The sequence below is a fragment of the Lynx canadensis genome, chromosome B2 (genome assembly GCF_007474595.2).
Source record: "Lynx canadensis isolate LIC74 chromosome B2, mLynCan4.pri.v2, whole genome shotgun sequence".
Lineage (NCBI taxonomy): Eukaryota > Metazoa > Chordata > Mammalia > Carnivora > Felidae > Lynx > Lynx canadensis.
In genome coordinates this window covers 14,141,930-14,168,969 of record NC_044307.1, presented here as the reverse complement: position 1 = coordinate 14,168,969, position 27,040 = coordinate 14,141,930, and the positions used below count along the sequence as shown (strand labels likewise).

Genomic DNA, 27,040 nt, shown 5'->3' with positions numbered 1-27,040 from the left:
TCACAGTAAACTTGTGCCTATTTACTATTATTGTTATTTTCCTATTTACAGACAAGGAGGTGGACGCTCAGAGAGCTTCAGTCACTTGCCCAGTCCCAGCAAGTGGCAGAGCTGGGGTCGGAGCCCAGGACTGTCTGCCTCAGGAGACAACAACCAAGCAATGTTCCCTCGCAAATGTCTGAGGATGTTTGGCCTCTGTGATCGCTGGGTACCTGCCAGCAGCTGTTCCTCTGATTCTTGTCTTTGTTTAAGAAGAGCTGATGGGGGCGCCTGGGTGGCGCAGTCGGTTAAGCGTCCGACTTCAGCCAGGTCACGATCTCACGGTCCGTGAGTTCGAGCCCCGCGTCAGGCTCTGGGCTGATGGCTCGGAGCCTGGAGCCTGTTTCCGATTCTGTGTCTCCCTCTCTCTCTGCCCCTCCCCCGTTCATGCTTTGTCTCTGTCTGTCCCAAAAATAAATAAAAACGTTGAAAAAAAAATTTTTAAAAAAAGAAGAGCTGATGAACTTTGGCTGTTCAGCTGCTCACTTCGGAATTTGTCTTTTCTCCAGAATGTGTCATTTCTGCACCACAAACTGCCTGTCTCTCTTTTCTTCCTTCCTTTCCTCCTTTCTTCCTCTCTTCCTTCCTTTCTTTCTTTTCTTTCTCTTTCTCTCACACTTTCTCTCTCTCTCTTTTTTCTTTCTTTCTTTCTTTCTTTCTTTCTTTCTTTCTTTCTTTCTTTCTTTCTTTCTTTCCTTCTCCCCTTCCTTCCCTCCCTGCTTCCTTCCTTCCTTCCTCTCTCTTTCTCTCTCTCTTTCTCTCTCTCTCTTTCTCTCTCCCTCTCTCCCTTGCAACATCTCATGCTCTCACTCTTCCTCTCCTCGCTGGAAACAACTCTCAGGCCATTGAGTGAAGTACTTATGCAGAAAAAAAAGCCCAAAGTTTAGAGGATAGGAATAGAACAAAGACCCCAGTGACTTTTGTTCCTTTTTTGTCTTCTTGTCTGGTTTTTTTTTTTGTTTTGTTTACATCCAGTATCTTTTTTCAGCCTCCCAAAAACTCCTCGAGGTAGACTCTCATTACCTCATTTTACAGATGAGGAAGCTAAAGATCCAAGTCATGAAGTGGTCGGTCCAAGTTGACATGACTAGTTAAACGGCAGAGACAGGATTTGAATCCCATTCTGGGTGACTTCACCACTATATTCCTTCATTTCCACAGTTCTGCCCTTCTGGCTCCCAGAAGAGGGGAGGTAGGTGTGCTTCACGTGACCTTGATGCACTGTCCTCGTGCCTGGGCTCCCCCGGCCAGCCGCTGGGTGTCATGGGGTCCCCGTTTGGCCATCGCTGTGGGGCGGTTCCAGAACATGCTGGCAGCCTGAGCCCAGCAGGCCGGGCAGTTCCGAAACACAGGTCTCCCTGACGGCAGTGACCTGGCCCTCCAGCTCGTTTACAACAGGCACCGCAAGGCTTTGGATGCTCATGCTGGCCGGAGAATCCGCGTGTCCATCCGTCACAGGCCTGGCAAACCCAGCCTGGCTCAGCTGCCCTCGGACTATGGAAGGACCCTGCCCGCCAGACGCCTGAGCTTCGTAACGCGGGCGAGGCAAACCGAGGTGCCACAGGCTTACGCAGAGGACGCCCAGGGTGACAGCTTCTGGCCTCCAGCTCAAAGGAGACCCAGAACGTGTAACGCCAGACCGGGGGTCACGCGGGCCGTGTGGCCAAACCTCAGGCTTCCAAAGGCCTCCGTGATTCATTCGGGACTCGGGCCCAAGTGAATATAATGAGATTAACTGACGTGAGTGGAAATCCATCTCATTACAAGGCCACCCTACTCCTAGTCTACAATAAATGAGCATTTTTAATACATCCTATGCTTGTTTATGATTCAACGCCGCATCGTTGCCTTCTTGTGATAAGAGAGTTCATTTGTTATCAAGGGTCAGCAAATTTTTTCTGTAAGGGCTAATTAGCAAGACTGGGAGGCGTTGTGGGCACAGAGAGTCTCTGTGGCCTATTCTTCTTTGTTTTCTGTTGGGGTTTTTTTTTGTTGTTTGTTTGTTTTTTTTTTTTTTGGAGGGGGAGTTGCTTTTTATGACCCTTTTAAAATATAGAAACCGTTCTCAGCTCACAGGCTGTTTAAAAACAGGCCGCAGGCCAGATTTGGCCTGCAAACCATAGTTCGCCATCCGCTAATTTCAGACATATAAAATATATTACAACCATTTTATTATAGCTTCTTTTTTTTTTTTTTTTTTTTTTTTTTTTTTTTTTTTTTGCTGGTTGCCTCAAAAAAATGAAATAAGTGACTGGAGTTGAGGCCCAGCAGACCCCCGCCAGACCTCATGGGGAAGGGCCCGTGGTCTACGTTCACCGTCCTCGTCAATGCTTTCCGCGTACTCCGTGGGCACAGGAAGCCGGCAGCAGGAGGGAGATTTGGGAATGAGCGCCACAAACATTAAACTATGGATTTTATTGTTGCCTCTGGGTGGATCTTTGGAGGGCATCCACCTCTCCACTTCAGTCGCCCCATCTGCGCAATGGGTACAATAACGCTGGCGTGGGCCCCGGGCAGGATGGCCAGTAGGTTACTTGTGTTCCTGTGGTCTGGCACATTCTCCTCCGTAACAACAAGCTTTTAGGTCAATTCCTACTCTGTGGCTTTTCAGTGGAAGCCTTCACTATTTCCTTTGGCAACGGTGGGAAATGTCGATGGGAGGGTGAGTGCTCTTGAGTCAGCAAAGTATTTCAGAGTCGGGAATGGCATCGGCTCCGAGACTCCCGTTCCGCTGTGTTCTGTTTATCGTGCGCCGATCTGAGGTGACCCTGGACCACGCCAGGCTCCCCTCTGCACTGACCCCTTTTCTCTAAACACACCAAGGGCGTTGGGAGCATCCCCAACACCCCGTTGGCCAGAAATCTCAGAGGGCCTTGACCAGTCTCTCCTATAGCAACTCTCCTCCCAGTTTTGTGCAGAACGGCCCTGAGTCCTCAGGGAGGTAACAAGCATCCTGCAGAGCGGTGGTCCCCACCTGGGAGCCAGCAGACCTGAGTTCGAGTCCCTGCCCTGCTCACTCAGCAACATATTACCTTAGGAAATTTCTCAATCCCTCTGAACCTCATCAGATAACATGAGGGCTCAGAACTAAATGATCTATCTTGTGTGTGTGTGTGTGTGTGTGTGTGAGACGGGGGTGGGGGGTGGTGCAAGTGAGTGAGGGGCAGAAAGAGAGAGGTGGGGGGGGGAGAGGGAGACAGAGAGAAGCAGGGTTCACCCATAACAGGGTTCACCGGATGCGGGGCTCAAGGTCACGAATCGTGAGATCAGAAGTGAGAGCAGAAGTCAGATGCTTAACCAACTGAGGCACCCAGGCGCCCTGAACTAAATGATCTCTAAGGAACTCCTGCCTCAAACTTCCTAAATCCCGCTAGGCCATCTCACCCCACCCCACCCCCAGGAGACGCCCTCATATAACATCAGTTATTTCCTCCTGTTTGTGTCTTCAAGCTCCCTCTCTATCTGTCCCCTCTCCTGGCTGTGGTAACGCATCCCAGTGGCCCCATTCCTAAACCACCGCCACGAAACCCCCCCACCGGATCCCGCCTCCCCGTCTCGCTGATGGTCAAGAGCCACCTCTAGGAGTTCTGGCAAGTGGTCCTGAAGTAGTATGTTCCTGAAGCCCCGGGGAGCCTTCCTCTGCTGTGGCACAGAGAGCCCTTGGAGGAACGGTCCCTGAAAAGCCTGCTCCTAAATCCAGCTCCCCCCAGCCCGTGCTGACAAATGTACCCGGAGGACCCTCCTCATTGCCGTGTCTCAGAACCTGCCACAGTGCTTCGCACACGGTAGCCTCCTCGTCGCGTGTCCTGAGCTGCAGGGAAAAGCGCCAAGGAGAAAAGAAGGGATAATCACTTCTGGAAAACCGCACCCTGTCTCGGCTTGGAAAAGCTGGACCTTGCAAAAAGGCCCGGCTTTATTCCCCCTGGTGAACGGGGCTCTGTAGCATTCATCTGTTGGAATCCTTATCGCCAGCCTGGAATGCAGGACACGACAGAAAGGAAGGCTTACGTGGTACTTGTATTTTCTGGCCATGGTTTCCTCTTTCTCCCCCCCTCTTAAAAAACAAAATAAATAAATAACAATAATAAAGTGGGGGGGCAATTAAGAGGCTGAGGTTTTACACCTCCCCAGAGGTCAAACGAGTTGCATTTTTTGCTACAAAGGGGGGGTGGGGCAGATGGTAAATCGGCGGCAGAGACCTTTCCGGTGACGTCTTTCTCGAGAAGGGGGGTGGGGTGCCCAGCTGGCAAAACCGCTGTGCACAGGGGCGGCCCCTCCAGTGGGCAGATCCGATCGCAAATAGCGAAACAAGACGTGCCGGCAGGAGCCTCACCAGCTGGGAAATTATTTCCTAATAAAACTACAAAGGGAAGGACGATAACTGGGCACCGCTGACAAGTATTGTTGTCTTGTATCAAAATCTCTTTATAAACCTGTTTGAAGAACAGAGCTGGCTTCCCTTTGAAGTCCTAGTTCAAAGCCGTTGACTTGCAGGGTTCCCAGCCACGGTGGGGGGATGGTGAGGGGGGAGGAAAGAAGTCAGGAGGAACTGAGCAAACTTAGCGTCAATTCACAGCTCGACAGTCTAGGGCAGTTTTGGGGTGAGGTTTTCTGCTGAGCTCCTAATTATTGACCAGCCCCCGCATTGAGTCCCCCCACTCTGTACCAGCCGCTGCCTGCAAACTATCTCATTGAACGCAACAACCCTAAGAGGTAAGCATTGTCACCCCCCTGTTATAGCTGAGGAAATGGGGGCTGGATCCTCAGCCCTTCGTCGGACCCTAAACCGGCTCATCCTCCCGTCCCTGAAAGTCTGGCCTTCCGGGACCGTGCATGGGCTAGGTTGCCACATGGACCCCAACGGCCAGTTCGGTAATCAGCAGCACCAAGCTCAAGGAGTCAGGACTGGGATGGAAGGATAAGGTACCAGCACGGTTCTGCCTCCCAGCAACCTGTCGGTTCAGCCTGCACAAGACCTCCACCCAGGCCCCGTGTGCGGATACAGGCAGAGGGCTCCCGTTTTCCCGGGACGCAATGGTCCACCTCAATTTCCCCACAACCAGGTGAAAACCAAGCCCCCAAAGGCAGGGACCTGGACCCATCCCAGAGGAGAAGAAAAATCTACTGTTAATATGTTGAATTGTGTCCCCCCCCCAAAAAAAAGAGAGAAGTCCTAACCCCCAGGACCTACGAATGCAGCCTTATTTGGAAATAGGATCTTTGCAGATGATCGAGATAAAATGAGGTCCATAGAGTGGGCCCTGATCCAACGACTGGTGTTCTTACAAAAGGCAGAAATTTGGACACAGACACAGACACACACAGAGGGAAAGGACTTAAAGACACAGGGAAAAGGCCACTATAAACCAAGGAATGCCCGAAGCCACCAGAAGCAGCATAGAGACCCGGAACAGATTCTCCCTCACAGCCTCAGAAGAAACCAGTCCTGCTGACCCCTTGATTTTGGACTTTCAGCCCCCAAACTGAGACACAATAAATTGTTTCAAGCCACCCAGATCGAACCATTGAACGACTCAGGGGTTACGGATCCCAGCCCCCTAAGCAGGCAAAAATCTGAATATAACTTTTGACTCCCCCCAAACTTAACTACTAACACCCTACTGTTGACCAGAAGCCTTCCTGATAACGTAAACAGTGGATTAACACGTATTTTGTATGTGATGTGTACTCTATACTGTATTCTTATAGTCGAGTAAGCCAGAGGGGGAAAATATTAAGAAAATCGTAAGGAAAATACATTTACAGGACTGCAGTGTATTTATGAAAAAAGTCCACGTATAAGTGGACCCCCACTGTTCAAACCCGTGTTGTTCAAGAGCCAACTGTGCTTTGTTATACGGCAGCCCTAGGAAATAAATACACCCATCCTAGAAATACCCGCAGGGTTCCAGAAAAGGAAAAACTTGTGACATTTCTGGAGTCTTGAGGGTGAAGAGCGTTTCCCCAGAGGCACCGCTGCCCACGGGGAAGAATACGGAAGGCGGAGGAGACGAGCTCACACCCAGAATGGGGACAAGAGTTACGATCCCGACCCGGGGTCACCCCCACTTACCAGCTCCCGGTCACGATCGTGCCCCAAGTTCTCTTTCTCTGGATGCCACTCTCTTCACCTACGGCCCTGCCTCCCTCTCCTGGTGCCTCCCTCCAAAGGCAGGCTCGTTAGTTCTCAAATCAGCGATTTTCTAAGTAGGGGCTCTGGACCAGCCGCATTGGCATCACCTGGCAAGTTAGAAATGCACATTCTTGGGCCCCACCTGAAACCTTCTGCATCTGAAGCTCTGGGAGTGGGGCCCAGCAAGCTGCAATTTAAGGAGCCCACCACAGCGTTCTGATGTTTGAGAAACACTGTTGAGCCAAAGGCAGCCCGCAGCTGGGTGTTGTTTTTTCTAAGACCCCAGGAACAGGACACTGGAGCTAGGATCCCACGGTTTGCCCAGACGTGCGTGTCTCATCATAAATCCTCGGTCCAGCCATTGAGATTAATAAATTTCAGCAAGACTGGGGCGCCTGGGTGGCGCAGGCGGTTAAGCGTCCGACTCCGGCTCAGGTCCTGATCTCGCAGTGCGTGAGTTCGAGCCCCACGTCCGGCTCTGCGCTGACCGCTCGGAGCCTGGAGCCTGCTTCGGATTCTGTCTCCATTTCTCTGCCCCTCCCCTGCTCACGCTCTCTCTCTCTCTCTTTTTCGCTCTCAAATATAAAATAAAACATAAAAAATAAATTTTTTAAATTTCAGCAAGGTTAATAAATTGCACAAATTTTGAGGACCTCTTCGGGGTGTCTGCTTGAGGATATACTTGGCCCGATAAAAAGCTCAGAGCTTTCTATTTCACCATGCAAGGTCATGGGTCTTATGGCCCTCAGACTGTCCATACTTCGCTCCGGAATTAGCTCGCGGGATCTCTCACGAGGCGTCCACCGGCCAAATCAAGTGAGTCCTCTCGTCTCAAGGAGAGAGAAGAAGCCTTCATACTTTGCTCCTGTGTCTTTCTGGTATAGATCGGGGTGAAACTCTCACACTTGAGAGTGTCTTCTGCGTTCCCCATGTCCCTGTAACTCGGATAATGCTCACCCTACGGTGCAAGTATGTCCTCTCTTCCTTCCACCAGATCTGAGCAAGCACGTTGTAGGCACGCCATCATCCCCCAAAACCCCATCTTCTGTCCCTCAACAGTCTATGCCCATCCCACTCCAGAAGAACAGCCCCACGCCGCCGTGTTTTTAACCTCCTCTGTAAGAGAACCGCCTGCCAAATCCAAGCTGTTGAGGGTACAGAGCGCTCCTTGGGCCCAGAACATTCAAACGCTACCCGCCGTGAAGTCATCCAGTCATCAGCTCCTTGCATACGCAGCTTTCTGACTCATAAAAATATCACCTCACACGGCCCCTCACGGGCCTGCTGTCGGGGGAGCAGAGGCCACAGCTTTGGGGCTGACAGAAAGACGTGGCAAGGAGAAGGCAGGGCGTTGAGACGGGCATCTGTCGTCCCCAGCAGGTCTCCCCCTTGGCAGAGAATCCTTGAATCTGCTCTACTTGGTGCCATGCAAATGAGGTGCTGATGAGGTCACCGCATTCTGCCGGATTATTATCTCTGACATTTTATTCATAATAATTATAGAGCCTTTCCACCTTCAAAGTGCTTTGCAAACAATAATTAATTAATTAACACTCATAACACCCTGGCGAGGTAGCTTAGTATTATTAATTTATCTCTACAGTAGATCATTATCCACCATTCCCCCCCCCCCCCCCCCCCCCCCCCCCCCCACAAAAACGACCGTTGTTGAACTTGTGTGCTGGGTTTCCAGTCCTTTCTGGGCCAATCCTCGCCATTTCCTGCTCAGTCGTCTGCTCTGCTCGGCAGTGAGAGGCATACATACGTCCCTTTAGATGTGAGACCGAGATGGCTGCGAGCAATCACCCCCGCTGGTCCTGACGTTGAGTTGAGGTCACGGATTTTGTTTCTCCCCGGTCCCAGCAGCTTTTATGAATGCAGTTCTCCCCCTCCCCTCCTCTCCCCACCTCCTTGTCTGTGGTTCTACCCTGTTCCTGCTGTATTTCTCCCACCTCCAACTTCGCGTTTTTATGACGCTGGTACAAATGTTAGCTCTAACCCCCGTTCTTGATCTTGTCCTGTGTCTACACTCCACCTACCAATTGGCCCCCCATCCATCCTCCTAGTTCTTTGGAATTGAATGATGTCAGTTAGACTTCTCTGAGGGGCACTTCTGGGAGGGCTATCTTTTAACTCCTTCTCCCCACTCCAGCTCCTCATTTTTTAATCTCATTTTCTTCTTGGGGCATATCGTCCTTTCCCTGTCCAATCCTGCTGCCCTCGGCCCTTCCCTTTATTCACGTGCTGGCTCCACGCCGGGGACTCAGTGCCCGCTGCAGGCAGGGGAGAGGACACATGACCACAGGAGGATCTGGGAAGCTCCACGGGAATTCTAGGTGGCGATTTGCGGTAATTCCGCCCGGCGGGTAGGAAGAGGGGAGGCGGCACAGGAATGGCCACAGAAGTGAGGGCATTTCAAGATTGAGGGGGTTGGGTTTTGCAGAGAAAGAGGGAAAGGTCGGCCCAGGGGTCGGGAACCGTGGGAACAAGGGGATGTGTCATTGGCTTGGATGACTCAGCCTCTGATTTCACCTTGAGCCATCTGTAGGCAGGCAGCTCACCGCCACCCGTGAAAGAAGAAAGGAGGAGTGGGGAAGGGGGGAGGAGCGGGAGGGAGGAGGGACGAACACCCCAAGCATACAAGGGGGCAATGCTTCAACCAAAGATTTTATAGGGAGAGCGAGCGGGGACACCTTGCGTCGCATAGCAGGCAGAATTTCTCTCGGAAAACCTCCCTTCCACATTCTGGTCCTCCCCTCCAAAGTCCCCTCCAAATCATCTCGGATTGTTCTTTCCCTGGACCGCACAGCCTCCGGGGCCCAAATCCCCAGCCCTGCGCATTTTCCCAGGCCCGTCACACACTCCCTTTCGCAGCCCAGAGGTATTTTATGTATCACCCTTCCTCTGTTCTGGGTCCTCTCTCACTCTGTCACCTCAACTGTCTTCTGGGGTACTGATGCCCCACAAACAAAAGCGAGCTGCAAGTACTCGGATCTTAGCAGATTGGGAGGCATAATTATAAATATCAAATAATTTCGTCCTACGACAAATAATATTTTTTTCGTCACATCTGCGGAATTACAAAGAGTCTGGTGTGGCATCATATGTAGCTAAAGCACGTGTGTGTGTGTGTGTGTGTGTGTGTGTGTGTGTGTGTAAAAGATAGTGAATTTCAAATACCAGGCTAAAAAGTTTGGTTGGCTTCTCCAGGCGACGGCGATAGTATTTGTTTCCGAAGTCGGCCAAAGTGTCACCAACAGGGACGGGGGAGGGGGAGGGGCTTAAAACAACCGGAATTATTGTCTCACAATTCTGGAGGCTGGAAGTCCAAAATCAAGGTGTCAGAGGATTGGTTCCTTCTGGGGCTGTGAGGGAGAATCTGTTCCGTACCTCTCTCCTAGCTTCTGGCCATGGCTGGTAATCCTTGGTGTTCCTTGGCTTGTGGATGCATCACTCTGAACTCTGCCTCTACCTTTACATGGTGTCCACCCTGGGTGCCCGTGTTTCCATATGTCCACCTTCTTCTTTTTTTTATAAATTTTTTTATGTTTATTCATTTTTGAGAGAGAGAGAGAGACAGAGCGCCAGCGGGGGAGGGGCAGAAAGAGAGCAGGACGCAGAATCCGAAGCAGGCTCCAGGCTCCGAGCTGTCATTACAGAGCCCGATGCAGGGCTCCAACCCACGAACCCTGATATCATGACCTGAGCTGAAGTCAGACACCTAACCGATGCAGCCCCCCAGGCGCCCCTCCATGTGCTCACCTTCTTGTAAAGACACCAGCCATATTGGATGCTCCAACATGACCTCGTCTTAAATAATTCCATCTGCAACAAGCTCATTTCCAAGTCAGGTCCCACTCTGGGGCTCTAGGGTTGAAGGCCCCAACGTATCTTTTCAAGGGGACACACGTCAACCCGTAACAAGAATCAATAGCAGGTTGTTAAGTCAGGCAGGGGCCCGACTAGATCCACATCTCGTTAGAAAGGCAGCAGCCATGGGGGGCTGGGGGCGAGGGGGACAGATAAGACGTGAGAGACAACCAAGAGGACTGAGGGGCACTCAGGCCCACTGCTTGGGCTGACCCACAAGGCAGAACCCCCCTTATCTCCTCCATGCCACCCCGCAGGGGTCCAGCTCTAAACATCGTAACAGTAGGAGCAGCTGTTAGTATTTATTGTGCATTAGCTGTTTACCAGGTACTGTGCTATGGCCCTATGAGCAGCATCTCATTTAATCCCCCAAATTACTTTGTGAAGTAGATACTTACTTCGCAATTATATAGCACCATTTCCGTGTCAGGCACTATTCCAAGTGCTTTTCAAGTATTGAGTCATTCGGTCCCCTGTTGAAAAAGATTTCTAGACCCCAGATGGAGGCGCTCCTGCCCAAGGTGCCGTGTTAGCAAACAGAAGCTTAGCCTGGAGAACTCCCGTGTCCCTGTTAATGCCGCGCTCGGCCAGAAAGGCAGTATCCCCTAGGAGTGCTGATGCATAGGGGCGCGTGTACCCCAATGTTCATAGCAACTCTATCAACAATAGCCTAATTATGGAAAGAGGCCAAATGTCCATCGACTGATGAACGGATAAAGAAGATGTGGTTTATATACACAATGGAATACTACTTGGCAATGAGAAAGAACGAAATCGTGCCATGTGCCGCAACGTGGATGGAACTGGAGGGTATTATGTGGAGTAAAATAAGTCAGAGAAAGACAGATATCGTATGTTTTCACTCATATGTGGAGCTTGAGAAACTTAACAGAAAACCCTGGGGGAGGGGAAGGGGAAAAAATAGTTTCAAACAGAAAGGGAGGGAGGCAAACCATAAGAGAGTCTTGAATACAGAGAACAAACTGAGGGTGGTTGGGGGGCGGGGGGCAGAGGGGGAAAATGGGTGATGGGCATCGAGCAGGGCACCCGCTGGAGTGAGCACTGGGTGTTGTAGGTAAGCGATGAACCACGGGAATCTGCCTCCAAAACCAAGAACACATTCTATTCGCTGTATGTTAGCCAATAAACTATATTAAAAAAAGGAAAAAAAAGAGACGCGGTATCCTCATCCAGCCTGCCAATCCCCAAACTCCAAGTCTTCTCACCCCAAGCCAGGTTGCCTATGTGGCCTCAGTCAATTGGGTATTTTCTGTGTTTCTCTTCCTCGTTCTTTATCGTTTATCCTGTGAAAGCCTCCCCCTGCCCTCCGCCGGCTGTCCGACTCATGAAGCGTTAAATAAAGGTTGTTTGTACTGCTTACGTTGGCTTCTTTTACTTAAATAAAGGTTGTTTGTACCACTTGAATCGTCTTCTTTTACTTATTTTCTTAAATTTTTGATTTATTTAGAGTGCTCCCAGGCAGGGGAGGGGCAGAGAGAGAGAGAAAGAGGGAGAGAGAGAATGTCAAGCAGGTTCCGGTGCTGTCCCCGAGGCGGGGCTTGATCTCACAAACTGAGATCGTAACCTGGGTCGAAATCGAGAGTCAGACGCTTAATCGAGCCACCCAGGCGGCCCCTGAATCGTCTTTTTTAATCCTTTTGAAACACTTCCCAGCAGTCCAGTGAGGTAAGACTGTCGGTGCTCCGGTTACAGACGTGGTAACGGGACTGCAAACTTACCCACATCTTCAACCCAGGCAGCGAGACTGTTGGGCCTGCCCCGGCCCCGGGGGAAAACACCGCTCTGTCCCCATGCGGGGGCACAGACAGCCCCAGCCAGCCAGAAGTCGTCCGCCACTGGGACCGTGAGCCCCCGCAGGAGGCACAGTGGAGACACCGTTCTGTGGGCCTGGGCCGGGAATGAGTCCTGCCCGCAGAAGTGGGGCGGCAGGGGAGGGGGGGCCGAGAAAAGGTCTGTCCCCGATGCCAGCTCTTTCCATCCACTGACACGGTAGCAAAAGCAGAGACTCTCGAAATGACAAATAAGGCCAAGCACACAGGGGATGAGGTGCACAGATGGCCGAGTCACCAGGGAGGAGCGGGGAGAGGGGGGTGCCGCTCACCGTCCTGCTCCCAGGGAGCTGCGAGAGCCGGGGCTCCTGAGACCTGCCTTCTCTTCTGCAGTGAAAGGGGTGAAGCAGGGGTGCGGGCGGGGTCCTGCCTCCGCGCTCCACTCCATCCCCCCCACGGCAGCCTGGGTCCCCTTTCCGGAACGCCAGTCTGATTATGTAACCCTCCCCTGACAACAACACTTAATGGCTCCCCCCACCTACCGGATAAACTCTGAACTAGACAAATTCCTACCCTGGTCCCCCATTCTTTTTTTTTTTTTTTAAGTTTATGTGTTTATTTTGAGAGAGAGAGAGGGAGCAGGGGAGGGACAGAGAGAATCCCAAGCAGGCCCCTCACTGTCAGTGCAGAGCCTGATGTGGGGCTCCAACTCACAAACCAAGAGTGGAACTTCGGTTCAAACATCGGGCAAACACATGCATGTGGCAGCCGTCAGTGCACCTGAGAGGACAGAGATTAAGCCTACAGTGCTTCGGGTTCAAGATCTGCTGCTAGGAAAAATCTCTGGGTAACCTGAGTGAGGTGACAGAAGGGGACCAGGAGACTGTTGAGAAAGTATTCACCCGAGGGCTTGGGCAAATTCACCAAAGGCCAAGAGCCAAGGGGGTTATGGCCCTGAGTCTGCACGGAGGCTGCCCCCGCAAGGGTGCATCTGAATCCCTGCCACGCATATCCCCCACCCCTGGAAGGAGGATTCTCTCTCTCTCTGCCCCTCCCTCACGATGCTTTCTCTCTCTCTTTCTCAAAAAAAAAAAAAAAAAAAAACAAAGGAAAGAAAAGAAATGAAAACAAAGGAAAAGAAAGGAAAAGAAAACAAAAAGAAAAGAAGAGAAAAGAGAAAAGAAAAGGGGAGGGAAGGAAAGGGAAGGGAAGGGAAGGGAAGGAAAGGAAAGGAAAGAGGAAAGGAAAGGAAAGGAAAGGAAAAGGAAAGGAAAGGAAAGGAAAGGAAAGGAAAGGAAAGGAAAGGATAGGAAAAGGAAACAGCTCTTGGGGCACCTGGGTGGCAGAGTCCTTTAAGATCCAACTCTTGATTCCGCTCAAGTCATGATCTCACGGTTCGTGAATTCGAGCCCAGGTTGGGCTCTGTGCTGACAGCACTGAGCCTGCTTGGGATTCTCTCTCTCCCTCTCTCTCTCTCTCCCCCCCTCCCCCCCCCGCACATGTGCGCACGCTCTCTCTGCCTCTTGAAATAAATAAATACACTTTTTAAAAAAGAAAAGAAAATCTGCATCTATTAAACAACACCCCCGCCCGCCCCGGCCCGTGCCCCCAATCCCCTTTCCCCCGGCGCCTGGAAACCACTGTTCTGCCTTCCGTCTCTACGGATTTGGCTTCTGTGGGCATCTCCAGCCCCCGCTTTCTGTTGTGTCATGGGTTCAGGGTCAGAGTCTACTACTCCGGCGTGCAGAATATTTTTATTTCAAACCATCTCAGTCCCCTCTGAGCTCCCGTCCTGCCGGGGTGGCAGGAATTCTAGCACAGTCATTACCTGTGGTCTCCCCGGCGGTCAGGCTTCCTCCATCACCAGAGCGCTGGGGAGCCCCTCCCCTCCCCGGGCAGCTTTTCCTGGTCCCCAGAGTCCTCCACCGTCCCGATCCCCACGGACCTCCGTGGCCAGTGTGTCCTCCACCTCGGGGTCTCGCTGGGGGAGTTTGGGGCGAGGCGGGGATCCCCTGTGTCGCACTGGCCTCACTAGATCTCCTACAGCCGCACCTTTGTGATCTTTCCGCGTTTCCTGGCTTCTCTGCCCTCCTCCCTCTCTTTCATCATGCTCAAAGCTCTCTCTCACCAGCCTTTGGCCTTTAGAGCCATCTCTGTCTCTTCCTGACGCCCTCAAAGGCCTCCTCTCTCTCTCCCCTCCCCCCCCCCCGGGGACCCCAGTGTCCTTTCTTCAAAGAACCTGGGAGTTTTACAAAAGCCTTTGACTTCAAGCAGCTTCTGTTTTCTGCCCTGGAAATATCCCGAGGCAAGGACAGGCAAAGAGCCAATCTACCTGTTGACCTGAGGGAACGTAAAAATAGAGCAAAATACCAAACAATCGCTCCGAGTATCACTTGCCGTATTTCTGTATTTTCATACCTTTCTCCCTATTAGACTCAACCTGCCTTCGGAACTAAGCATCGTCTCCTCTTTGTATCCCTGCCGTCTCTATAACCAAAAGAGCCTCTCGATAAACTTGGTGAACATAGATGAATGAGTGCGTGGCTCACGCTGACTTGGGGTTTCTCGGCCCCAAACTTCTCTGCCCTTAAAATGCACCCAGGTGCCCCAAAGACCTGGTCTCGGGCTCAGACACCTGAGTGTAATCCCACCTCCTACAATATCTATTTCATCCTTGGGTTTCCCCCCGACTAAAAATGGATACACCATTCAAGATTTTAAAATAGTAGAAAAATCCATCTTATTTCAAAGCCTTGGTGTGTTGGGAGAGAGGGAAGGCGGAGAAGCAATACGACGGCCTCCTTCTATGAGGCAGCCTGAGCACACGGCTCCCGCGGGGACAGCTGTTCCCTGCCACCTGCTACTAACCCACGAAGGAAACAGAACCTCCCAGGTTCTTGTTCTGGATCCATGCTCCGGGAAGAGAGTAACAAGAGGGAGAGGAAAGAATAAACGAACGGCCGAGGGATCTCACGCTGAAATCACACACACAGGGGCACCGGGTTACTCCCTAGCCGGCGAAGGCTTCCTGTCGGCTGTGCCCAGTTGGGAGCCCGGAAAACCACAATCTTCTGGAACCTTGGCCAGCGCTGATATGAAGAAAGCTACACGGGGCCGCCAGTCTCGTAGAAAATCTCAGCTCCAGGGGCGCCTGGGTGGCGCAGCCGGTTAAGCGTCCGACTTCAGCCAGGTCACGATCTCGCGGTCCGTGAGTTCGAGCCCCGCGTCGGGCTCTGGGCTGATGGCTCGGAGCCTGGAGCCTGTTTCCGATTCTGTGTCTCCCTCTCTCTCTGCCCCTCCCCCGTTCATGCTCTGTCTCTCTCTGTCCCAAAAATAAATAAACGTTGAAAAAGAAAATTAAAAAAAAAAAAAAAAAAAGAAAATCTCAGCTCCGACCGTGGCCTCTCTGGTCCGGCCATCTGGAATGGCCGGCTCTATTAACTGACCCCTGGTTCAGCCCATCCTATTCATTTCAAAGGATGCCCCGTGAGGGCAAGAGACAAAAGGCCGTCCAGGGGGACTTGGGGGAAGGGAGGGGATTGGCTAAATAATGAGCCCTCCGACCTTCAGAGTACTCTATGACCATTAATTAACCCACCCAACTGGGATCTGTGGGCAGATGGACGCTCCCTAACCACCCTGCCACACCCACCACTAAATGTGGCCTGGGGGTGCCGTCGGTGCACCTGAGACGACAGAGAGTAAGCCCACCGTGCTTCGGGTTCAAGATCCGCTGCTAGGAAAAATCTCTGGGTAACCTGAGTGAGGTGACAGAAGGGGACCAGGAGGCTGTTGAGAAAGTATTTACCCGAGGGCTTGGGCAAATTCACCAAAGGCCAAGAGCCAAGGAGGTTATGGCCCTGAGTCTGCACGGAGGCTGCCCCCGCAAGGGTGCATCTGAATCCCTGCCACGCATATCCCCCCTGCCCTTGGAAGGAGACTCCTCAAAACTTGAGGACCCCTGCCAGGATCCCACCAGCAGCCATAACAGCAGCCGGCACCCCTTGAGCGGAACCCCCGAAGACGCCCAGGAAATATGTCCGGGACAGACACGTGGGCTCAAACAGCGGAGACCTGCACCAGCCTCCCCTCTGGATCCCGCCACAGGAGAATTTAGCTGGGGCAACGTTCCTTGTTCTGTCCGCCTTCCCACCGGGTCGCCCATCTGTCCCTGGGCAGTCCTTGAGGTCTGACCAACCAAAATAAGGTCGTGGGTTGAGATTTCTTCCCCGCAGATGAGTCTTCACAAGTAAGCTACCGAAACCCCACGACTACAGGAACTTGTTCCAGGTTCCACACGTTGTAAATGGAAGAGCTGGTTCTCCAATTCACAAAGGACTCCTATGTCCACGTCCTGACCACTCCTGTCTGTGGCCAAGACGAGTGTGAAACGCCAAGCAAAGAGATGCCCGCGTCACCTTGTGTTCGCTCCCGCTGCCATTGGTCACAGCCAATGAAGCCAGAAAAGGGGGTCAAGGCTCCCTCTGTCGCTATAGTCTTCTCTGCAGCTGGGCGTACCTGCCAGGCCATCCCCCAACAGGGCACCACCCTCTCCCGGCTCAGGTGGCGGGGGCGGGGGGTGGGGGGGGCGGTGTCCCGTCCAGGGTCCCATTTCTGTTTAGCCACTGCGGCTTGCCACCTGCTTCTGAGGAACCCTTCGCCAACCCGGCCACGTGCGGGCTTCTGTGTCTTTGCAAATCGGTGGTTTCCAAAATGATCTTTGTTAAAAATGAAGGAGATACTATGTGATTCCATCACGTAGGGGTATCTACAACAGGCCAATTCATAGAGACAGAAAATAGAATCGTGGTCACCAGGGACTGGGGGCGGGGGTGGGGGGGAGAGGAGTTACTGTTTAACGAGCACGGAGTTTCAGTTTCGGAAAATGAAAAGGTTCTGGACGTAGACAGTGCCGGCGGGGGCACAACATTGCGAGTTAAGTGCCACTGAAACGTATGCTTAAAAAGGGTTAAAATGGTGGGGGCGCCCTGGGTGGCTCAGTCGGTTGAGCTTCCGACTCTTGGTTTCTGCTCAGGTCAGGATCTCACGGTTTGTGAGTTCGAGCCCCACATCCCTCTTGGGATTCTGTCTCTCTCAAACATGTGAACTTAAAACGATTTGTTATAAATGGTCACGATTTAAAATTTTACCTTAGGTATATTTTATCACGACGAAAACATCTTTTTCTTAAATGGGAAGGAGGCTGCTTTGTCCAGCACACCCCCTGAAAAGAGTCTCCCCAAAACTGAGACGACCAGGAGCCCCAGTGCCCCAAATACGGGTGGCTGGTTCCCCTCCATCCTCTGGGAGGAGCTTCCTCCTTTCCTGGGGATGGAAAGACAGGACCAGGCAGGACCCAGAGCGGACACAAGTGGGGCTCTCCTGGGCCCCCCAGAGCCCTCACTGTCTCTACAGGACTGCCTTGCACATCGACCCTCTTTCTGGAGCCACAAGCCTCCGTTTCCCCAGCTCGGCCGTCTCGCCAAGGGGCCACTTCCTTGGCAGCTGTGAGGGCACTGCTCTTGGCTACCTTGGGGTTCCAGAAAGGTCTGCCATCCTGTTTCCGTTGCCACTATCTTGCTTTCAGAAAACTCAACGTTCCCTACCCTAAATTTGCAAACAGGTGAGTCGTGACTATGCTCCTTCAGGGTTCCTTCTGGAAAAGAAAAAAAAAAAGAGCCCCTCTTCTGCGTAAGATATAACAATACATGTTTTCAAAGACCACGCGCCATTTCTCAAGAGCAGGCACTTTTCCTCGAGGCAGATAGACTGACAGTAGCCCAGGGCCCCAGGACGGTGGTCACCATGGCCTCTTCCAGCCCAGGAGAGACAGCGGCCACCCTCACATCCCTCCCACAGCCTGTCATAGAGACCGGAGAGAACCCAACCTGCAACGTGCAGCCTCTGACCCTCCTCTGAGATGTGTGTATGTGGGGGGAGGGGGGGAGGAGTGGGGGGGAGAGTAAAGAGCGGGGGGGGGGAAGGTAGAGGGGGAAGGAGAGGGGGAGGGGGGAGGGTAAGGAGTGGGGGAGGAGGGTAAGGAATTGGGAGAAGGGAGAGGGGGAGGATGGGGGAGGGAAAGAAGTGGGGGTGGGGAGGGGAGAGGGAGTGGCATGGGGGAAGAGGAGGATAAAGAGTTGGGGGAGGGATGGGGTGAGGGGAGGGATAGGAGTGGGGTTGGGGGGAGCGTGAGGAGCGGGGGTGGGGAGAGGGGGAAGGGTTGGGGGGGATCACCGAGCTTCCCCTCCTGCAGCAGCTCTCAGAGCCTGGGTGCCACTCCCCAGGGGGAGGGGGGGGGGCTCCCAGTGCGCCCGGCAGGTGGACAGGACTGCAGCAGGTGGCCATGTGACTTACAAGTGACACAAGGGAGTTTAAGTCCCTTGCAAAGGGCCCACTTGCAAAGTTAAGAACTCGTGCCAGGCACGCTGGAGATGTCCACACGCTGGCAGGAAGGATTGCTTGACCTCAGAAGCTTGCCGGGGACAGCGCGTTCAAACCCCCCCCCCCCCCCCATAATCACCGCCTGCCACAGACCTGCTTGTGGCCAGTGTCGGCTGGTGGGGGCCCCTCGGTCTCAGGTCTCCGGCCGCCTGCCGTCCAGAGCTTCAGAGAGTGCTGGCTTTATGACTGGAGCTGTCGGCCGGAGAGATACATTTTAAAATTCATGACCTTTCCCATCAGGGTCCAGAAACGGATCAGACTCCGAGATGAAGGCTTAGTTTATTCTTTCACGGGTCCTGCCGGCCCCCTCCCACCTGCTGCCCCCAGCCCCTTTCCTCTGTTTCCTCCCCATCTCGCCCTCCCCGTTGTCCGCCTAGATCTTTTGCATGTGTCCCAGTTTTACAACCCCCCCCCCCAAACCAAAGCAAAATGAAAATTCTCCTGTTTCCAAACGGAGCGTTGGTTGGGGCTTGCAATGCACGTCTGGCCATCAAGGGTCTCTCCCTGTGTCAGGGTGAGGTCGGGTGGGGGGGGGGGGGCACGGCTGGCCGGTGGAGACAGAGCAGAGGCTTGAACGCAGAGGGGGTCGGGCGGCGGAGGGCTGTGGCGGCCTCATGTTTCCAGGAAAGGCATTTGCTGGGGGGCCCGTCCACCTGAGGCTGGGGGAAGTGGGGGTGCAGCGCGGCCAGGCAGACAGGATGGCAGCCGCGAGGCGCCTCAGACCCTGCCAAGGAAAATTAAAGAGCATTATGTTTGCTTCCTGCCACCGGTATAAACAACAACAAAGATTCTCCGGGTGGCGTCCTTGCCCTGCCATTTCAGCCGTCCTCAGCCGCCCTTCCCTGCGGTATTTCCCCTCCTGGGCCTCTACCGAGGCCGTCCATGGGAGGTAGCGCCCAGGATCCTAATTTATCCTGGGAAACAGGATACATAAATCTCCTCCCAGACGCGGGGGGCCGCACAGGAGGCACCCGGACTTTACCGCAGCCGCAAGAAGCAGGTGGGACAGAACTCAAACCTGCCGGCTGCCAGAGAGCCGGTCCGCGGACAGAAATGACCCGTCCGAGCCAAAGCCAGAGACGGCATGTCCAGTTCCGGGGAAGAACAACGGGTAACATGTAGCCGGAACTTACGTGTGCCCAAGCTCTTTTTCTACATCAGCTCACGGATGCCCCCCTTCAATCTTAGGAGATAGATCTTATTAGCCCCACGTGATGGCTAATGCCGTATGTCAACTCAGCGAGGTTACAGTACCCAGATATTTGGTCAAACACCAGTCTAGATATCACTAGGAAGGTACTTTTTAGGTGAGATTAGCATTTAAATCACTAGACATTGAGTAAAGCAGATTACCCTTTACAATGTGGGCGGGCCTCACCCAATCAGTTGAAGGTCTTAAGAAAAAAAAAAAAAAAAAAAGACTGAGGTTTCCCCCAAGGAAAAGGAATCTCTGCCTCCAGACTGCCTTCAAACTCCAGCTGCAACATTAGCTTCTCCCTGGGTCTTCTCCCAGCCTGTTGGCCTGCCTGCAGATTCCAAAGTGGTCAAGCCTCCGTCATCACTCGAACCGATTCCTTAAAATACATCGATTTCTATACATAGAAATAGGATTGTGTGTGCGTGCGTGTTTACACGCACACACACATCCTATCTGTTCTGTTTCTCTGAACAGCCCTGCCTAACTTGTCCCTCTTTACAGATGAGGAAACCGAGGCACGGAGAATTTAGTTCCCTGACCCAAGGTCGCGAGGCCAGTAAGTGGTGCAGGCAGGACGGGCAAGCGGACAGCCGGAATTCAGAATCGGCTGACTTACCCAGACACTCACACACAGCCCATCACCAGCGAGCTGAAGTCAGGGAGAGAAGTGTAGGGGAAAATGTAGTCCCGTAAAGTTTAGCTGGGTCAGTGACATGGACAGTACAGACTTTGAAATCGATGAGGTTCGTTTTCAATCTGGGCTTCGAGCTGATGCCTGTGACCTGGAGTGAGTGATTCACATCTCTCTGGGCCTCCACTCTCCTGATCTGCAAAGCACCATAAAAACGTCACAAGGTTATTGCGGGATTCAATGGGATCATCTTGCGTGCAAATAGTTATTTCCCAGTCTGTGAGTGAAACCCTGCTCTAAACCCTCACCAGCTTGACTTACCGGAGGCTTCCATAATTCCCTCCCAACGTTCTTCGGTTCCTCAAACGCCATTTGACCTGCGTGCATCTCGGGGGCAGGGTCCCTGCTGGCGGAGATCACTCCCACCCTGGGTCACCCCTGCTGTTCCTCCCGCGGGCACAGGCTGGGTTCCAGAGTGGGGGTCCGCTGTCCCACACAGTTGGTCCTGCCGGGCCAGCTGGACCTGTCAGACCCCTCTTGCTCCTGGGGACTGCTCATCCGGGGCCCTCCCTCACCGTCCCCATCTCTAGCCACCAGCCTACCACATCTGTCTCTCTGCCCAAAGCCCGATGGGGAGTGAACAGGGCTCCTGTGTTTCTCTCTCAGAGGAAATAAGCATGTGCGTTCTCCCCCAGGAAAATAAGGGCACACGACAGGCTGTGCAGGAGGAAGATATTTCACCAGTAACAACTCTGGTCCCACTGGCCCAAAGAACCAGGAACCCAGTTTAGGGGAGTTAGTTCGCTTCTTGGTTTTGTTTTCATTGTTACTTCCGACAGATGTTGGAGAACGTTTCGTGTGCCAGGGACCACAGCAAAGTATTCGACCCGCATCATCCAATTTAATTCTCCCAACCCCTCTCTTGTGGTATCATTACTGTTTTTACAGCATGAAGGAGAAACTTAGGGCTCAACACGCCCCTGCCTCACACACTGACAGAGCCAAGATTCACACCTAGGGCCGCCTGACTCTAGAATCCTCACCCTTCCGCACCTGTATAATGGGCGTGTCTCTCCATCTCCGAAAAACATGAGTTCTCGTTTCTGGAAGGCAAGAGACACTCTATCCCAGCTCCATCTCTTAGAAAAGCAAATGGCTTCCAACCGGTCACTTGGTCAAAGGAGGGGAACAGAATGGAAGGAGCTAATGACGTCCTGAAGCTCCAAACACTTCGAGTTCCAAGAATGCGTAGCCAAAGGGCCTGAACTAAGGCACGTATACCACATCCTTCTCAGCTAGTACTCGGCATCGGGGAGATTTCTTAGAAACAGAAACAAAAACAAAAATATTAGGTATAAGCTATCTGCCAGATTTACAAATTATATTGCAAAATTTATTGTGTTCCTCTTTCTTCCCCGAATGGGAACATCTAGGTCCAGGATATATGGTCATAATATCGCTGGGATGGGAGTTAATACAGACTGGCCAAACACATTTCCAGTTCCAAGAATCTTCTCTGAAATCACTGACTTGATGATGCTAATATTAAAATCCCCCCCCCCCACCTTCACCCAGTAAGCAATGGGGAAAAACATTTGTCTTTCGTACTCCAAAATAAGTACTGAGAATCTCTCTCTTTTTAAATGCTGAAAATAATCACGGAGATAAGTACAACCAAAAACAATCTTAGAGAAGAAAAGAAAAGAGAGAAGGAGGGAGAAGTTGGATGTAACATCTTTCTCTTTGTAATGGTCCCCTTTCTTTGGCTTACGGCCACGTCTTTCACGACTTGGAACCCATGGCAGATGACGTCTTACCCCGTGTATGGTAAAGGTACTTCCCAAAATAAACAGGCAGGGAATTCGGGAGATGCTGTTGAGGTCACTGAAATCAGTTCACCGCCACATGCATATTGTACCATTTTATTCCCTCCACCTTGGCCTTGGACACCCTTATAACTCAGTAAGGACTTTATCATTTTGATCAGGCCTGCGAGGGCATCAGTCAGAAGAGGCCCCTTGTCCCACGCTGGTGCACACACCCCAGAAATCTCGTCTCTCTAATGTTTCATTTTTAACTGTTGTAATTCATCTGTGTATTTATTGACACATCGCAAGTGCACAACGGCAGGGTTCTCGAGGCAATCAACTTACAAAAAGAGAGTAAACCTTCGTTTGTTCTCTCTGCGAATATTTACCACGTGCCTTCCGCGTCACAGGTGTCTATGCAGATACAAAAAGACACAGTCGCTGCCCTAAGGAACCACCTGCAGGACTCAACCCCGGGGGCCCTCTCCTCCGGGATGCCCTCCCTAGCACCCAGGTCAGGATGAGAAGCACCCCCTCAGAGTCCCTTGACCTTAGCTCCTCTGTGTCCATGACCTGCGTCTTCTGAGTGTTAGTCGGCAGCTTACTTGGGCAGGCTGTCCTCGCTACAGCTCGAGGGGGACGGGTTCCAATAGGATGCATCTCACGGCGCTCTTGGACAAAAATTGCAATAATGATGATGACGACAATGAAGAGGTTGCTGATGATACAGCAAAAAAAAAAAAAAAAAAAAGTAATCCCTTTTCCAAGAAGGATTGCTTGCCTGTGTCCTTCTGCCCCAAACCTCCAGCTGTGACTACTTCCGCTAACAGGGGCTCAGCGCGTGTCTCAAGGATGCTAAGATGACATCATGAAGTCAATTTCTTGCGAGGTTCTTCTCTCCCTGATTTGTACCGTCCTACCTAATAGACTTCAGCTGTACTGAAATGAAAAATGAATAGGAAGTAGATCTTGCTGCTAAAACATATGTGTCAGAAAATCATTAGAAGTATTAAATTACGGCAATAAAATGAACCAGAACTAATTTTGCAAATTAAGATCCAATAAATTTTTTCATAGCCACACCTTTTCTTTAAAAAAAAAAAAAAAAAAAAAACGTGGGGCGCCTGGGTGGCGCAGTCGGTTAAGCGTCCGACTTCAGCCAGGTCACGATCTCGCGGTCCGTGAGTTCGAGCCCCGCGTCAGGCTCTGGGCTGATGGCTCCGAGCCTGGAGCCTGTTTCCGATTCTGTGATTCTGTGTCTCCCTCTCTCTCTGCCCCTCCCCCGTTCATGCTTTGTCTCTCTCTGTCCCAAAAATAAATAAACGTTGAAAAAAAAATTAAAAAAAAAAAACCGTAAGAGACTCTTAAAAACTGAGAATACACTGAGGGTTGATGGGGGATGGGGGAGGGAGGGGAAAGCGGGGGAGGGGCGCAGAGGAGGGCACCTGTTGGGATGAGCCCTGGGTGTTATATGGAAACCAGTGGGACAATAAATTTCATATTTAACAAATAATAATAATAGAAAGAAAAAAGAGACAGAAAAATAATTTTTTAAAAAGGGGCAAAATAACATTTAGCCTAACGGTATTAAAATTGAGTGTGGGGCTTTTGGGGGTGGGGTGGGGTGGGGTGGGGTGGGGATGTGTATAGAACCAGAAATTTCCATACGACAAGCACATGAACATCTGAAGGGTGCCCCTCCCCGTTGTAAGAACACTGCCCCTGTGCCAAACAGCATAATGATTAGTTTTTAAGCTGACATACCTATGTATTTTACATGTAAAATTTATGTATACATATTCCCCTTCCTCTCTTCTCCTCTCCGCCCCACCTCCCTACTCCCTAGACAAGGTTCTGCTGACACAAGAAGCGAGTAAATTTCTAAATTTCTGACAACCGCTTATTTTTAGAAGAGACTATTGCTGTCGGTCAAATTAACGCTGAAGCTATAAACAAACCTTTAGAGCTTTGCCTGTTCTGGAAAATAACAGGATGTCTCCCTCCACCCTCCAGCATGAGAAGGAGCCCGTAATTAGCTCACTGTCCATGAATAGGCACAAAGCAGGCCGTACAGGAATGCCCACTCCCTTTCAACCTTTCCACGGGAGATCTCGGGGCGGATGTGAATTAAGTGAGTAACTTCCACCTTCTCCTGGGAACACCGTTGTGCACAACTTCTCCTTCCACAAGGGACAGCGAGGAAGAGGATCAAATACCTTCCCGGCCGAGGACTTCCCTCCTCCTGTGGCTTTCCTCCTGGCTCTGGCAGCCCTGAGCCGAGCCACTCTGCTACACCCAGCACACCAAACTATTTATAGCCGCACAATCATTATAAATAAGGCTGTTTATAACACCCAACCCCGGCCCTGCATTTACTTAAAACTGGAGACTGGCGGCTATAAATAACTCTGTTACACGTTCAAGTGTGACTACTGACTGAGACGTCCTCAAATTGTGACAAATGATGACAAGTTTGTTTGACAAACATCCTACTGACATTCATCTGATTTTGAATTAAGTGGTGCTGCTTTTTTAATTTGGTCCCTGAGGCCCAGGATCTCGAGAACTTTCTTTACTCTTTCCCTCTCTCGCCTCCTGCCCCCGAAATCTCTGTCCTGTGTATAGCTGTTTCTCTGTCCACCGCCCCACCCACCCCTCCCCGCCCCAATCACTGGGAAGGATTTGGGGCCATTTAAGGGGAAGTTTATTAAATCCACCGTTTCTCTCATGGGGCAGTTCTGCTGTGGGGGCTTTGCGAAGGTCCGGGGAGTTTTGTTAATGACACAACAGCAATGGAGAGAGGGAGGGAAATGTGGGCCAGCCCCCGGTGCTGGGTAAAGTTGGAAAGAGGATCACAAGGGAAAGGCAGAACTGGACAGAGGGATTTACCTCCCAAGGCACCTGTTCTGAGAGATCTTGACTGATCCTTCTTTGGGTCCCCCTGCTGGGGTTCTCGCTTTAGGTAAGCTGATATTAACAAATGTCGGGAGTTACATGGGACCTCGGAACTCTAGTGGACGTTTGGGATGTACCTCACCCTTGTACAGGTAGAAGAGTTGAGCCAGAGCCCCCCACAACTCCCCACAACTCCTTAAAGCACAGCTAGACTAGAACTCGGCAATCTGGGCTCCAGGCACAGGGGGACGGGGGCGGGCTTCTCTGGCCATCTTGAAATGGATTAATGCGTGTAAAGTGTGTGGAACTATTCCGGGCGCCTGGCACGCTCCCTGAGTGCTAGCTATTTATTATGGGAGCGGTGATTATCATCCAGTGCTCGTCTGTCTGAATTCCCTCTTTTGAAAGGCACTCTTATACCGCTCCCCACCTCCCATGGGCTGTGTCTTCTCCGTCTGATTTAACTCTTAATTATAACATTCACACCATCTCCCCTCCCACCCCCACTTTTTCCCATCTATCTTAAACAGAGCTTGTAGAGCAATGCCTCTTGCCTCTTTCCAGAACACACACCCTCAGATAGTTTCTCATCCGCTTTGGCGAGGATGCCCTCCTTTTGCACTACAAAACCCTCATCACCCTCATCTTTTAAGACTCCTCCTTGCAAATGCCCGAGGAAGCCTGGGCTGATGGTCGTGCAGCCGTGACCCTCTTTCCTTGGAGTCCCTGTTACCTTTCCGTGTGTGTCTCCTTCAGCACTGACCTGTCTTAATCCTGCCTTAAGGTTACCGTGAACGTGCTTATGTTTAATCTTCTCTAGTGGTAAGGTGAACCATTTAAAGAGTCTGCTTACTAAAAGCGCAAGCAAAAACAGAAACAAAAAGGCTTTGCGAGTGATACATGGCAGTATTAACCAGTGAATAGTTGCTAAGATGTATAAATAAGTAGCCAACCAGGAGCAGCTGGGTGGCTCAGTCAGTTGAGGATCAGAGCTCCGGGTTCGTGAGTTCAAGCCCCACATCGGGCTCCCTGCTGTCAGCACCCAGCCTGCTTCAGATCCTCTGTCCCCCCCTCTCTCTCTCTGCCCCTCCCCTGGTTGTGCTCTCACAAAAATAAATACAAAACACTAGGAAAACAAATAACAAACCTACAATGGAGCCACGTGGCTTGTAGGAACCCAGCTTTCTGTAGTTCCAGGAAGGCTGCATGAGGAATGTCCACCCGGCAAATGCGTGCATCCTTGGTGCTGACAGTGGAGGCAGATGCTAGAAAGATCTAGAGACGAAAGAGGTTGGATAACTGACCAACCCAGGCAGTTAAACAGGCTGGAGGACAACGGGGCAATATTTCATCAACCCATCAGTCAGCAGGCCCTCAAACATTTATTTAGAGCCCGTGAGTTTCAGGACACAGAACTACCCTTAAAGAATGGAGGTTTTCCCTGCCTCTGGGAATGAACAATCAGCTCCACTCTCCATGTTTATTTCCCGTACCTTTCAGCTTTCATAACCCCGAGACCCTTGCAGCTCCAGGTCTCCCGTTGACCCCCCCCCATTCTTATGTTTATGACGAGAGAACTGGCCAAGCTTTGTCCAGCCTCCCAGTGAGATCCCCATCCACGTGTGCTCCAGGGCCGACACATCAGGCTGCCAGGACCCGAAGCCATTTGAGACCAGCCCCCCTCTCCTTGACACTCCATGGACTCACGGCAGAACTCACGCATCAGAACCAACCCGCCCCCGGAGGAGAAGCAGATGAGAAAACTTCAGCTGACCAGCTGACCGCTAAAGAGGAAACGCACAAATCGAACATTCCTGCCAGAGCCCTTTCTTCCTCAAAAGCAACACAAACAGGAGAGGGGCTTCGGGTCCCTTTGTGCTACTCCGTATTAACACAGTCACACTTTGCTCTGCAGATGTCACTTTCAATAAACACCAGGGCTGTCCCGGGCCTGGACTCTAATTGAAGGGATTGTTACTGTTGGTGAATGGCTGGGGAATTAATTAATGCAAAGCCAACCACTTCATAAATGCCTGCTTTGTGAGCGGTCTCAGAGTCCTGGGGACCTCGGTTCCTGTGGTCAGCGCAGCCCCAGGACTCCGTGTCAGCAAACGATATTTATTATCGCCGTCAGCCCTTTTCTAAAACCAGAGGAACGAGGCCTCACCTGGAGCCTGGTGGACACAGCCAGCCAGCCTCCAATTTCTCTGCAGCTGAGCACGAAGCATGGAACCC

At 51.8% G+C, this 27,040-nt stretch overlaps 1 long non-coding RNA gene across 3 annotated transcripts; it reads right to left on the bottom strand.

Annotated features, from left to right (window-relative positions):
• Positions 1 to 18,397: 18,397 nt before the first annotated feature.
• On the bottom strand, positions 18,398 to 24,263 carry LOC115513571. Of its 3 annotated transcripts, XR_003968743.1 has the most exons (6): positions 23,869 to 24,263; positions 22,516 to 22,849; positions 22,256 to 22,324; positions 21,156 to 21,422; positions 20,088 to 20,298; positions 18,398 to 18,997 (listed from the first exon to the last, which is right to left on the bottom strand). It is a non-coding gene; the product is annotated as an uncharacterized LOC115513571 (long non-coding RNA). The 3 variants fall into 3 exon arrangements; XR_003968741.1 differs by lacking the exon at positions 18,398 to 18,997 and having other exon boundaries at positions 19,677 to 20,298; XR_003968742.1 differs by lacking the exon at positions 18,398 to 18,997 and having other exon boundaries at positions 19,677 to 20,298; positions 24,127 to 24,263.
• Positions 24,264 to 27,040: the final 2,777 nt, after the last annotated feature.